Below are 13,502 nucleotides of genomic sequence, written 5' to 3' on the forward strand. Positions count from 1 at the left end.
TCTGCATTCAGATATTTAGTGCATTGAGATGTGAGGACAAACAAAATATCTGTTCAAAAAGGGTCTGAATTCAAGAACTAAACCAATGCAAAATAATGCACTGCTATTGAGTTTTGCACTAGCGCTAGTCTATATATCAGACCAATCTAAACTCATAAATTCTGACATTTTCACCCATTTTTTCACTGTTCCTGCAGCCAGATTTTTTGGAGCATACCCCATTTTTAATTCTTATACATAAACAAAGGTCTGGAGAAAAAATCATGCTTTTGTCCACTGTGTCCACAAGTAGGGTGTTTTTGACGCTAACAGACCGGACTATTATAATATATTATGACTAGACCGAAAGCTGCGTGCGCGTTCAGCACAAAACAAATGAGATTAGGCTCCGCCTACCGCGATCATTTGAAGACAAAAATAAGCCCTCATTGACATTCATGAGCATGAAGATATTCATAATCCGGCCTTTTCATTGGCTAAGAGCGTCATTAATACGCGATTTCCCCGATTCTTTGTCATCGATACTAGTGGTATCGTGTTACAGAATTAATTATTCATTTGACCTCATTACGTCATCTAATTTATTCATTCTGAAACTTTTCTTTCCTCACACAAAATGGACCTACGAACACTCCGGTGAGTACGTATAAATTGATATAACCACATGAATTCAGTGGACTATTTACACATTTCACACTGTATTTTGTTATCTTAGGTTATTTCTTTAACAAATTAGAGAGTTTGCTATCATTCTTCTGTTAAAGGAAAGCAGAATTTGGTCTTTGAAATTGAAGTTAGATTGTCATCGTCGCCCAGTGCAGCCTGTATGTTGCTTGCAGTGTTGTGGTTATGCCGCTGTGTTAACCACATGTATTTTATAAATACGGGCTCCTAGCCGGCTGGGAATCGAGAGATAATCGGGCTGGTTTGGTTCACCTCCAACAAGGACCAACCCACGATTGATTAAAACGAGAATGAGGCTTCTTTTTGTACACTGTAACGTTAGATCTAGAGGGAGATCTGCATCTATCTTCAGTAGATCGAGACTCAGTCAGGAATAAACTGTGAAGCGGAGTGTGGATGAAGATACGCCTGTCATTGTGTCAATCCTCAGTTCTCACTTCTTTTTGCATATAACTTCAGGCTTCTGTATTTAGCCCCCACCCATTTTAACTCTTATTGTTATTTATAAATATAGTAAGACTCGGTCTTAGAAATAACATGCTGATCTGCATGTTTGTCTTATTATCAATAGATCTAGGATCTTCTTAATCTTAGGCCCTAGGCCTACCTACTTTATACAAGTTAGATCTAGCCTAGGCTACTTTACTTTTATTTATTCATTAATGCTATCAAGAGCTAGGCCTACCTAATTCAAATCTAGTCTAACTTATACTATCCCAACCCTCGACACTTACCCCCAGGGCTTATGATCTAGGTCTGTAATTTAGGCCTCAATTTCCAAGATCTAGGTCTAGGGCTAGGCCTAAACGACTCCATTTACATGTACGAGTATGACTGTCAGTGGACCAAGGACTAGACCTAGATCTACTCTCGGTCAATAATGGCAATGAAGTCTTAGCCAGGAATAACAGTCAGAGTCAGACATCAAAAATTTCTAAACCGACATAGGGTCTAGATCTCGGTTTAGAACCGAAGCTTTACTTTCTAGGTCTAGATAGATGGAGAGTCCATCGTTAGTCTAGATCTAGACCTAATTTAGATACATGAATGCTGTCGCACAGCACTGAGTCTCGTTGGACTAGATCTATACTTCCTTACAAATAGATCTAGACCTAGTGCATGAGATTATGAAATTATGTTAAAATCAAATGAAATAAGATTCGGAAATAAAAAGATCCAGATATTTTTTTTTTTGGGGGGGGGACAGACATGTGAAAAAATTTAGAGAAACCTAAAAATAAAATTCAGAAAGCGAGGGCCAGAAGCGACCAATATTACCTAGGGCCGTTTTGTGCATTTTCTAAAGTAAAATTGAAGGATGTCATGCAATTCTCTTTTTGATGAAGCCGGTTTTCACATTTCAGCTCTTACCCAAACCCCTCCCCCTATACATATGGCCATGAAAAATATCACTCCTTATTATTGTTCTCTCTTTTCTTTCACAAACAGGTTGAGTTTGAAGAACAAGAAAAACAGTAGAGGTCTACCTATATGGTTCAAGATGATGATCATAAGTGCATGCATCATTTTGCAGATTCTCATCCAGGTATAAAACTTAAACTAACCCATACAAAATTACAGATACATTACATGCATTGAATGTTAACCATGTTTACATTAAATTAAAATTATCCGAGCCACAAAGAGGTAGGATCTGTAATGAATATACACTTCTTAAATATACAGGCTCTCGAGTCTAAAATAGAACCAATGCCAAAATTTATGTACCTTGGGCAAATTTATAAAATAAGGTCATGTCCTTGATCTACTACTACTAGTAATTAAATTGCCTTTTTATTTCCTATTTGTTTATAAACAAAGCAATATTTATTTTTCATATTTTACAAAATTCATTTTATTCATTCTTTAGTGTGATATTCATATCTCATATTTGTAGATTTACGATTTTTTTTAAATCTTGTTTTACATTTTGTCCAATAGGATGATGCAGTTTTACAATTTCCATGGAGGTGATTGATGATGATAAATAATTGGTGAAGTAGGCCTAATAGAAGAGCGACAAGACCACAAAGAGAAATACAACCTACAGCAGTTATATGAGTGAGTTCATTAGTGAATATTTTTGATAATGGAGGTTGTTCACATTTTTTTGGCAACAAATAGACCTGCCTTTGAAAAACCCATTTCAATTTTGTTTTTAGATTATAGTTAGTGTCGTTTTTAATCACAGATCAAAATATTCTGTGCAACAAAACATATCAACTTTAATTCTGACTGTATAATTTACATATGTTGATTCATATATTCATATTTATGAGAAATCTCTGACATTTTTTCAAAGAGTGCATGTAGTTATAATGGAGAGTGGTATGTAAACTGCATAGAACAGGTTTAAGTGATATGCTTTATAGAAGAAAAGTTTATAATTAGTAGAAGTAAGATTTCCTGTTATGTGTTGAAGAAACATATATGTGTAGTCTCACTTTTCTTAAAACATTTATGTTTTATAAATCACGACAATTTTAATTTAAATTCTTTGATTTTCTTTCTCTATTTTTTTCAATCTGCAGGACTGGTGTAACAAATGTTTTCATTCAAGAAATCCAACAATTCAACATTGAAGAGTCTGACTTAGGAACCACTTGATGAAGATGGAAAAGGTTTTTTTTTCCAAGTCCAATTTTTCAACAAAAAAAAAAATTATTATCACAACCCCAAATTCATGATGTATGACATTTCTTGTTGATTTTCATTAAAACTGGTTGCAAAAGGAGAAGCTATAAAGATACAAATAGGAGCGGTGGAGTGAAGTTGAAAGTGGGGGCATAGGGAAAATGCTGTATTACGTGAAATTTTCAAGAAGTTGCGAGCGAGCAAAATTTTGACATTTAAAAAAAAAAATCTAAAATGTTCAGAATGATATATTTCACCCTTTTCTCTTTTTTTTTTCTTGGTCGTGATTTTTTTTTTTTTTTTTTTTTTTGGGGGGGGGGGGGGCAAGAGTCATTCAAGCCCCCCCTCCATATGTACGAAACTGCTTATATACCTCCACTCATGAATTATTAAACTAAATGCACAAAGAATTTCCTTCATAAGTTTATTATCGAAATGAGAATATTGTTTTCTTGTTTCAAAGGGCAATCATCATGGTGACCATAAAACGTGTCCTTCTCAGGTGAAAGGGGCAAAGAACAAGTTCTTTAGGAGCATTTTTCTTGGGTAAAAGGGGGCAGTGATTCGAGAAAGGGCACTTACAAGAAGGCGAGGGGGCACTCTTTAACACATGAAACGGGCCCTCAGATGAAAGGGCACAGAACACGTTCCGGGGGGGGGGGGGCATTTTTGGGTTAAAAAATTGCATACAAGGAAGAGCACTTGGTAACACCTAAAACAGGTTCTCGTCAGGTGAAAGGGACACAGTACACGTTCGTAAGGGGGCATTTTTCTTGCATAAAAAGGCACTTTTCAGTGCTTCAAGAAGTAGGGGGAACTGTGCCCCCCCCCCTCCCCTCCCCAGGATCGCTGCCCCAGCATAAAAAAAATCTTTTGGTTCAAAGTATTAACATACGCTTAAGAAAAAGGTAAAGCTTAATCCTCTGATAATGTGATATTTTTTAATGGCTAATTAATAAAATTCACCACTAACCAGAGAATTCCTTTATGTCTTTCATTTGTGTTCCTATAGTATTTGTACAGAGCTAAAATGAAAGGGATTTGGAATTGGTAAAATTCAAAATGAGATGAAGATCGAGAGAGGGAAAGAGTGATGAGAAGTGGGTTGAAAAGAGATGAGAAAGAAATGGAGGGGCACATATGAAGAGATAATTTAGAGGGGGTGGTAAAAGAGCTAGAATGTGGTAAGTAGGAACAAAAGGGGTGGAAGAGAAATAAGACGAGATTTATGGAAACCAGGAGACAGATAACAAGTGGGAAAAGAAGGAAATTAAGAGTTTAGTTGCAAAAGGGGTTAGGGCCACTTTGGACCATTCCGAGAAAAACCATGTTTTTATTCTCACTTGTTGCAATATTCTTATGAGAAACTAAATTGTCATGATGTACTACTCTATCATGTGAACAGTGAACAAAAAATTGGGTATAAATGAAATCTACCTGTCTTCAATTTTTTTCTATATACTTTACAAAAAATATCATTGTGTACCTAACCCCTTTAGCAAGTAAATTAAAGTAAATCCAATCTCTTTTGATTAAAAAAGTGATTTTTTTTTTGCCACTTCCATTCACGTTTTCATTTGAATTTCAAATTTTCTTTGGAATCATCAGACTGACTGAAAATTTAGAGGTTAAGAGACAGAAAACAATAAAATATATGAAAAATGGTCCTAACCCATTTTGACAAATGAGTTCTTCAGAAGAGTTTAGTTGCAAAAGGGGTTAGGTCCACTCCAAGAAAATAATTTTGTTTTAATTCTCCCATTTTGCAATATTCTTATGCGAAACTGAATTTTCATGATACCCTACCATGAGAACATAAAATTGGGTATAAAAGAAATCTACTTGTCTTCATATTTTTTAAGATATTATTTTCCCAAAAAAGTCTGTGTGGACCTAACCCCTTTTGCAACTAAACTGAAATGGACCTAACCCCTTTTGAAAAAAGGTGATTTTTCTTTGCCATATTAGTTCACTTTTTAATAGGAATTTCAACTTTTCTATGGTATCATCTTATATAGCTACTAAAAATCTATACATTAAGACATAAAAATCAAGTTTGATGAAAAATGGACCTAATCTCTTTTGAAAATGAGCTCTACATATGTAGGAGAAAGGCGGCACAAAAGAATTTTGAGTGGGAAAATGATTAAATGGAAAAAAAAAAACAGAGTAAGAAATGCTGGAGAATAAAGGGGGAAGGAAACGTATAAAACATGATAAATTGGGGCCCGTTTCATCATGAGTTACAAGTATGGTAACTACGACGGTATAACCAACCAATCATAATCAAGGTTACCACGGTAATCACAATAATAGCGATGTTTAAATAGCTGTAATTCATTATGAAACGGACGCCAGATGAAGAAAGAACGCACTGGGATCCATGAAGATTTTTTTTTTGCTTCTAGAAATTTGTTTCTAACAATTAAGAATTAAATGTACTCTTTAAGTGGTGACAGTTATTTTTTTCAGTAACCATAGTCTCAACCAGTGAAAATTACCATCAAATTGTAATAACCATGTTTTGCCCCCCCCCCCCCCCTCCAAAAAAAAAAAAAAAAAACTTTGGGGTCAGTACAACAGCCCCCTTTGATCTTTCCGCGGCCTCTGCCGGCTATAATTTAGAGTCGAGATTCTTTACATTTGTTAAAAACTAAGATTGCTGTATATCTTAACATGTGACAATTTAGGGATGGCAAAAGCACTAGAGACCTCTTTACCTAATCACGACTTGATCAACTCTTTTCATCTTCCCTTTTGGAATTAGCAAAGGCCTATTAAGACGCAATACAAACAATGCTTTGTTTTTAAGTGATATCGCTTGTGATATCGATACTTTATAGAGCGCAACGTATCGTCTCAGATTTGCGCTTGCTTGATTCGCTGAATCCTTCGCGTCTCGAGCGCGTAACAAAATGAATACATTAATGAATTTGCCAAGTTGACCTTTGTCATTGCGCTGATGTGCGTATTGTCTAATACACGTACAAAACCACAGTTGACGAGGGAGCATCATACGAAATTAATATTAATGAGGGCTTATTTTAGCTTCTAATGGATTAAACAAAATGGCGGTAGCTTCGGGGGCTTGGTTCTAGCTGAACGAATGGACGAGCACACTCATGCACATTTATAAATGAATGGTCTCAATCTCCCCGCTTTCTGAAGTTTCGATTTCTTTCTCCCCCTCTCTCTTGCAATCTCTCTTCCTCTCTCTCTCGCACTGAATGTCCTCGCCGCCCCCTCCCTCTAAATTTCTGTTAAAGGAGAATGAAACCCTTGAAACCAGCTGAATCCATATCAAAGAGAAAAATCAAAGAAACATATTGTTGAAAGTTTGAGGAAGATTGAATGAATAATAAGAAAGTTATGAGCATTTGAATGTCGAGATCACTAGTGCCATGTAGATCCTCCCATCGGCAATGTGACCAAGATCTGTGATATCACACACGTACAACTCCTCATTACTTTAGTACTTATTTCACTTATATTCTCACTTTTATAGAGTCTATCACAAGCTAGTGAGGTGTTCTCTTTATGAGATGACAAGTACAGAGGTTTCACAACATTATATCATTGATGAATATTTTGTCATATGATTAGAATGAGCAAAAAGAAATGTTTTGGTGTATATTTTCAGTGTCCAAATGGGAGAGTTGTACGTGTGTGACATCGCAGATCTTGGTCGCATTGCCAAAATGGGAGGATCTCCATAGCATTAGTGATCTCGACATTCAAATGCTCATAACTCTTTTATTGCTAGTCCTATTTTACTCAAACTTTTGTTGATCTTATTTTTTGATTTTTCTGCTTTCACAAAAGCTAACTAATTGCTCCAAGAGTTTCATTCTCCTTTAATGTATTAGGTCTTAATATGAGACCTCTATTTTTAATGAAGAAATGTTAGGAGATAAGTTGTTTTGCAGTTTTGTATGATCGAATTGGTGTAGATATAGATTGAATACCGGTAATTCATCACTGGCTGTGTTTATGTACGTACATGGTAATTTGCATAAGAGCGCAGCCGGCGTATTTGCATAAGTGCGGATGAGCGTTTGGAGTGCACACGTCCGATCGCAGCGCTGGCAGGTTTTGATAGATTTTTGACGAATTCATATCTTTTTAAGTATTGATATGAATAGTTCTGTATATATTTCATTGCAAAAAGATATATCCTTTTGGAAACGTATCGACTTATTGAATGTTTTGTAGTAATGAACGAGAAATTGTGAATAAACCGGCTTCAATAAAACACAGTGCGAGTTCTCTGTACATTATACGCTGCGCGTAGACGTGTGTGTGCTATCCAAGCCCCCGAAGCTACCGCCATTTTGTTTAATCCATTAGAAGCTAAAATAAGCCCTCATTAATATTAATTTCGTACGATGCTCCCTCGTCAACTGTGGTTTTGTACGTGTATCAGACAATACGCACATCAGCGCAATGACAAAGGTCAACTTGGCAAATTCATTAATGTATTTATTTTGTTACGCGCTCGTGACGCGAAGGATTCAGCGAATCAAGCAAGCGCAAATCTGAGACGATACGTTGCGCTCTATAAAGTATCGATATCACAAGCGATATCATTAAAAAACAAAGCATTGTTTGTATTGCGTCTTATAGGCCTATGTTAATTCTAAAAGGGAAGATGAAATAAAAAGAGTAGATCAAGTCTTGATTAGGTAAAGAGGTCTCCATTGCCTTTGCCATTCCCAAATTGTCACATGTTAAGATATACAGCAATCTTAGTTTTTAACAAATGTAAAGAATCAATATTAATTAATCAATATTAGGGGGGCCTACATTATACAAGCTCTGCTTTTCAGTTGGCCCTCCATCCTTTTCAATTATTTATATTTCGATTTGATAATTGTCTATTGCAATTTTATAATGTTGTCAATTTTTGTATGTACTTCAAATGTGATTATATGTTACTTTGTCAATTGTATCATAATTGTAAATATGAAATTGAAAGTGGAAAATAAAATAATTGAATTGAAACTAGACTCTAAATAGCCGGCAGAGGCCGCCGAACGGATCAAAGGGGGCTGTTGCACTGACCCAAAAGTCTTTTTTTCTTTTTTTTCTAGGGGGGGGGGGGGCGGGTGGGGGCAGAACATGGTTATTACAATTTGATGGTAATTTTCACTGGTTGAGTATGGTTACTGAAAAAAATAACTGTCACCACTAATAGAGTACATTTTTTGTTACAAATTTCGAGAAGCAAAAAAAAAACTTTTGTTCAAGGTATAATACGTAAGGGGCCGGCCCCCTCATGGATCCCCGTGCCTGTTTTCTTCATCTGGCGTCCGTTTCATAATGAATTACAGCTATTTAAACATCGCTTTTATTGTGATTACCGTGGTAACCTAGATTATGATTGGTTATAGCAGTTACCATCGTAGTTACCTACGATGGTAACGGCTATAACCAATCATAATTACCATACTTCTAACTCATGATGAAACGGGCCCCAATTTATTATGTTTAATACGTTTCCTGTCCCCTTTATTCTCCAGCATTTCTTGCTGTTTTTCCATTTGATAATTTTCCCACTCACGTTCTTTTGGTGCCGCCTTTCTCCTACATATATTTCCTTCTTCTTTTCCCACTTGTTATCTGTCTCCTAGCTGGTTTCCATAAATCTCATCTTATTTCTCTTCCACCCCTTTGTTCCTACTTCCCACCATTCATGCTCTCTTACCCCTCCCCCTCTAAATGATCTCTTCATATGTGCCCCTCCATTTCTTTCTCATCTCTTTTCAACCCCCTTCTCATCACTCTTTCTCTCGATCTCCATCTCATTTTGAATTTTGCCAATTCCAAATCCCTTTCATTTTAGCTCTGTACAAATACTATATGAATACAAATGAAAGACATGAAGGCATTTTCTGGTTAGTTGTGAATTTTATTAATAGCCAGAAAAAATATCACATTATCAGAGGATTTAGCCTTACTTTTTTTCTTAAGCGTATGTTAATACTTTGGATCGAACGAAATGTTTTTTGTATGCAGGGGCAGCGATCCTGGGGGGCACATTTCCCCCTACTTTTTGAAGCACTGAAAAGTGCCTTCAATTTTATGTAAGAAAAATGCCCCCTCACGAACGTGTACTGTGTCCCTTTCACCTGACGAGAACCTGTTTTAGGTGTTACCAAGTGCTCTTCCTTGTATGCAAATTTTTACCAAAAAATGCCCCCCCGAACGTGTTTTGTGCCCTTTCATCTGAGGGCGCGTTTTATGTGTTAAAAAGTGCCCCCTCGCCTTCTTGTAAGTGCCCTAGCTTTCTCGAATAACTGCCCCCTTTTACCAAAGAAAAGTGCTCCTAAAGAACTTGTTCTGTGCCCCTTTCACATGAGGACCCGTTTTATGGTCACCATGACGAGTGCCCTTTGAAACAAGAAAACAATAAGGAAATCATTTGTGCATTAAGTTTAATAATTCATGTGAGTGGGGGTAGATAAGCAGTTTCGTACACTACAGATGGAGGGGGAGGGGGGGGGGCTTAAAGGACTCTTGCCCCCCCAAAAAAGGGTGAAATATATCATTCTGAAGATTTTGTCGAAATCTATCACAAAATTGGATTTTCTTTTTAAAAATGTCAAAATTTTGCTCTCTCGCAACTTCTTAAAAATTTCACATAATACAGCATTTTCCCTGTGTCCCCCCCCCCCCCCCCCCCACTTTCAACTTCACTTCGCCGCTCCTATTTGTATGTTTATAGCTTCTCCTTTTGCAATCAGTTTTAATGAAAATCAACAGGAAATTTCATACTTCATGAATTTGGGGTTGTGATAACAATAAATAAAAAAAATTGGACTTGAAAAAAAAAAACTTTTCCATCTTTATCAAGTGCTTCCTAAGCTAAGTCACTCTTCAATTTGTTGGATTTCTTGAATGAAAACATCTGTTACACCAGTCCTGCAGATTGAAAAAATAGAGAAAGAAAATCAATGAATTTAAATTAAAATTGTCATGATTTGTAAAACTTAAATGTTTTAAGAAAAGTAAGACTATACATACCGGTATATATATTTCTTCATCACATAACATAGGAAATCTTACTTCTACTAATTATAAACTTGTACTTCTACAAAGCATATCACTTAAACCTGTTCTATACAGTTTACATACCACTCTCCATTATAACAACATGTACTCTATAAAAAAAATGTCAGATATTTCCTATAAATATTAATATATGAACTAACATATATAAATTATATATAATAGTCAGAATTAAAGTTGATATGTTTTGTTGCACAGAATATTTTGATCTGCGAATAAAAACGACACCTAACTATAATCTAAAAACAGAATTGAAATGGTTTTTTCAAAGGCAGGTCTATTTGTTGCCTGAAAAAATTGTGAAAACCCCCCATTATTAAAAATAATCACTAATTAACTCACTCATATAACTGCTGTAGGTTGTATTTCTCTTTGTGGTCCTATCACTGTTCTATTAGGCCTACTTCACCAATTGTTTATCATCATCAATCACCTCCATGGAAATTGTAGAGCTGCATCATCCTATTGGACAAAATGTAAAATATTAAGATTTAAAAAAGATTGTAAATCTACAAATATGAAATATGAATATCACACTAAAGAATGAATAAAATGAATTTTATAAAATATAAAACATGAAAAATAAATATTGCTTTGTTTATAAACAAATAGGAAATAAAAAGGCCATTTAAATAATAGTAGATCAAGGACATGACCTTATTTTATAAATTTGCCCAAGGTACATAACTTTTGGCATTGGTTCTATTTTAGACTCGAGAGAGTCGAGAGCCTGTATATTTAAGAAGTGTATATTCAGTATAGATCCTACCTCTTAGCAGTTGCTCAGGTTATTTTTATTAAATGTAAACATGGTTAACATTCATTTCAATGCATGTAATGTATCTGTAATTTTGTATGGGTTAGTTTAACTTTTATACCTGGATGAGAATCTGCAAAATGATGCATGCACTTATGATCATCATGTTTAACCATAGGTACCGGGTAGACCTCTACTGTTTTTCTTGTTCTTCAAACTCAACCTGTTTGTGAAAGAAAAGAGAGAACAATAAGTGTCAAGTGATCTCTTTCATGGCCGTATGTACACCGTTAAAAAAACCCCTGATTTTACAGAAAAAACAAGATTTTGCAGAAAGCAATAACAATCAATCTGTAAATTCATAAAACAGGAATTTTTCTACAGAACAGGTCTGTTTAAAAAGGGGAAAATGGTGTTTTATTTAAGGAAATTTGTAAGGTTCCATACACCAAATACGAATTTCCTGTAATTTTACATGATATGATGTAAGATTATGCAATCTGGTAAAATTACAGGTGTTCTCCAGACTCTGCTGCAGGAACTTCTTAAATTTTAAGGATAAATTTTCTAACACTGTAGGGGGAGGGGTTTGGGTGGGAGCTGAAATGTGAAAACCTTCATAAAAAAAAGAATTGCATGAAATCCAATTTAGAAAATGCAAAAAACAGCCCTAGGCAATATTGCCATTGGTTGCTTCGCCTTCGGGCCCTCGCTTTCTGAATTTCAGGTTTCTCTAAATTTTTCACATGTCTGCCCCCCCAAAAAAAAAAATAAAAAAAAATCTGCATCTTTTTATTCCGAATCGTAATTCATTTGATTTTAACAACATAATTTCATAATCTCATGCACTAGGTCTAGATCTATTTCAGTATTTGTAAAAAAGTATAGATCTAGTCCAACCAGAATCAGTGCTTCGTGACAGCATTCATGTATCTAATTTCTAAATAAGGTCTAGATCTAGACTATCGTCTTTTATCGATAGACTCTCGATCTATCTATCTAGACCTAGAATGTAAAGCTAACCCTTCGATGACTTTACCTAGATGTATATCGATTTAGAAATTTTTGATGTCTGACTTTTATTCCTGGCTAAACCTTCACTGCCATTATTGACCGAGAGTAGATCTAGATCTCCTTGGTCCACTGACAGTCATACTCGTACATGTAAATGTAGTCGTTTAGGCCCAGACCTACAACAGCCCAGACCTACAACATCTAGGGCTAGGCCTAAAATTTTAGACCTAGATCCTAAGCCCTGGGGGTACGCGTCGAGGGTTGGGAAAGTAAAAGTTAGATGACTAGATTTGAATTAGGTAGGCCTAGATCTACGTACAAGCATCGATGGATAAAAATAACATAAACTGATGAAGTAAAATTAAGAAGCAAGACTAGGCTCTGTTAACCATGTTAGAAATTAGATCTTGATCTATTGATAATAAGAGTAAGACAAACATGCAGAGCAGCATGTTATTTCTAATACCGAGTCTAACTACCGTATATATTATAAATAACAATAAGAATTAAAATGGGTGGGGGGCTAAATGCAGAAGAAGCCTGAAGTTATGCAAAATAAATTTGATATCTGAAACTGACGAGAATCTAGTGAGGATTGACACAATGATGACAGGCATATCTTCTTCCACACTCCGCTTCACAGTTTATTCCTGACTGAGTCTCGATCTACTGAAGATAGATGCAGATCTCCCTCTAGATCTAACGTTATACAGTGTACAAAAAGAAGCTTCATTCTTCTTGTTTTAATCAATCGTGGGCTCCCGGCCCGATTTTCTCTCGATGCCCAGCCGGCTAGGAGCCCGTACAAAATACATGTGGTTGACACAGCGGCATAACCACTGAAAAGCAACATACAGGCTGCACTGGGCCGGGCGACGATGACAATCTAACTTCAATTTCAAAGACCAAATTCTGCTTTTCTTTAGCAGAAGAATGATAGCAAATTCTCTAATTAGTTAAAGAAATAACCTAAGATCACAAAATACAGTTTGAAATGTGTAAATAGTCCACTGAATTAATGTGGTTATATCAATTTATACGTACTCACCGGAGTGTTCGTAGGTCCATTTTTGTGTAAAAAGAAAAGTTTCAGAATGAATAAATTAGATGACGTAATGAGGTCAAATGAATAATTAATTCTGTAACACGATACCACTAGTATCGATGACAAAGAATCGGGGAAATCGCGTATTAATGACGCTCCTAGCCAATGAAAAGGCCGGATTATGAATATCTTCATGCTTATGAATGTCAATGAGGGCTTATTTTTGTCTTCAAATGATCGCGGTAGGCGGAGCCTAATCTCATTTGTTTTGTGCTGAACGCGCACGCAGCTTTCGGTCTA

The 13,502-nt window shown here is 35.8% G+C and overlaps 2 long non-coding RNA genes across 4 annotated transcripts; one reads left to right on the forward strand and one right to left on the reverse strand.

Annotated features, from left to right (window-relative positions):
* The first annotated feature begins 348 nt into the window (after nt 1-348).
* Nucleotides 349-4,294, forward strand: LOC135153693 (uncharacterized). 2 transcript variants are annotated; one of them, XR_010293199.1, is made up of 4 exons: nt 349-636; nt 2,134-2,230; nt 2,626-2,745; nt 3,216-4,294. It is a non-coding gene; the product is annotated as an uncharacterized LOC135153693 (long non-coding RNA). The 2 variants fall into 2 exon arrangements; XR_010293200.1 differs by having other exon boundaries at nt 349-640; nt 3,216-3,611.
* A 4,113-nt stretch (nt 4,295-8,407) lies between these two features.
* On the reverse strand, nt 8,408-13,232 carry LOC129264053 (uncharacterized). Of its 2 annotated transcripts, none has more exons than XR_010293202.1 (4): nt 13,206-13,232; nt 11,265-11,366; nt 10,729-10,848; nt 8,408-10,239 (listed from the first exon to the last, which is right to left on the reverse strand). It is a non-coding gene; the product is annotated as an uncharacterized LOC129264053 (long non-coding RNA). The 2 variants fall into 2 exon arrangements; XR_010293201.1 differs by having other exon boundaries at nt 13,202-13,232.
* Nucleotides 13,233-13,502: the final 270 nt, after the last annotated feature.

Source organism: Lytechinus pictus, chromosome 3 (genome assembly GCF_037042905.1).
Source record: "Lytechinus pictus isolate F3 Inbred chromosome 3, Lp3.0, whole genome shotgun sequence".
NCBI classification, from domain to species: Eukaryota; Metazoa; Echinodermata; class Echinoidea; order Temnopleuroida; family Toxopneustidae; genus Lytechinus; species Lytechinus pictus.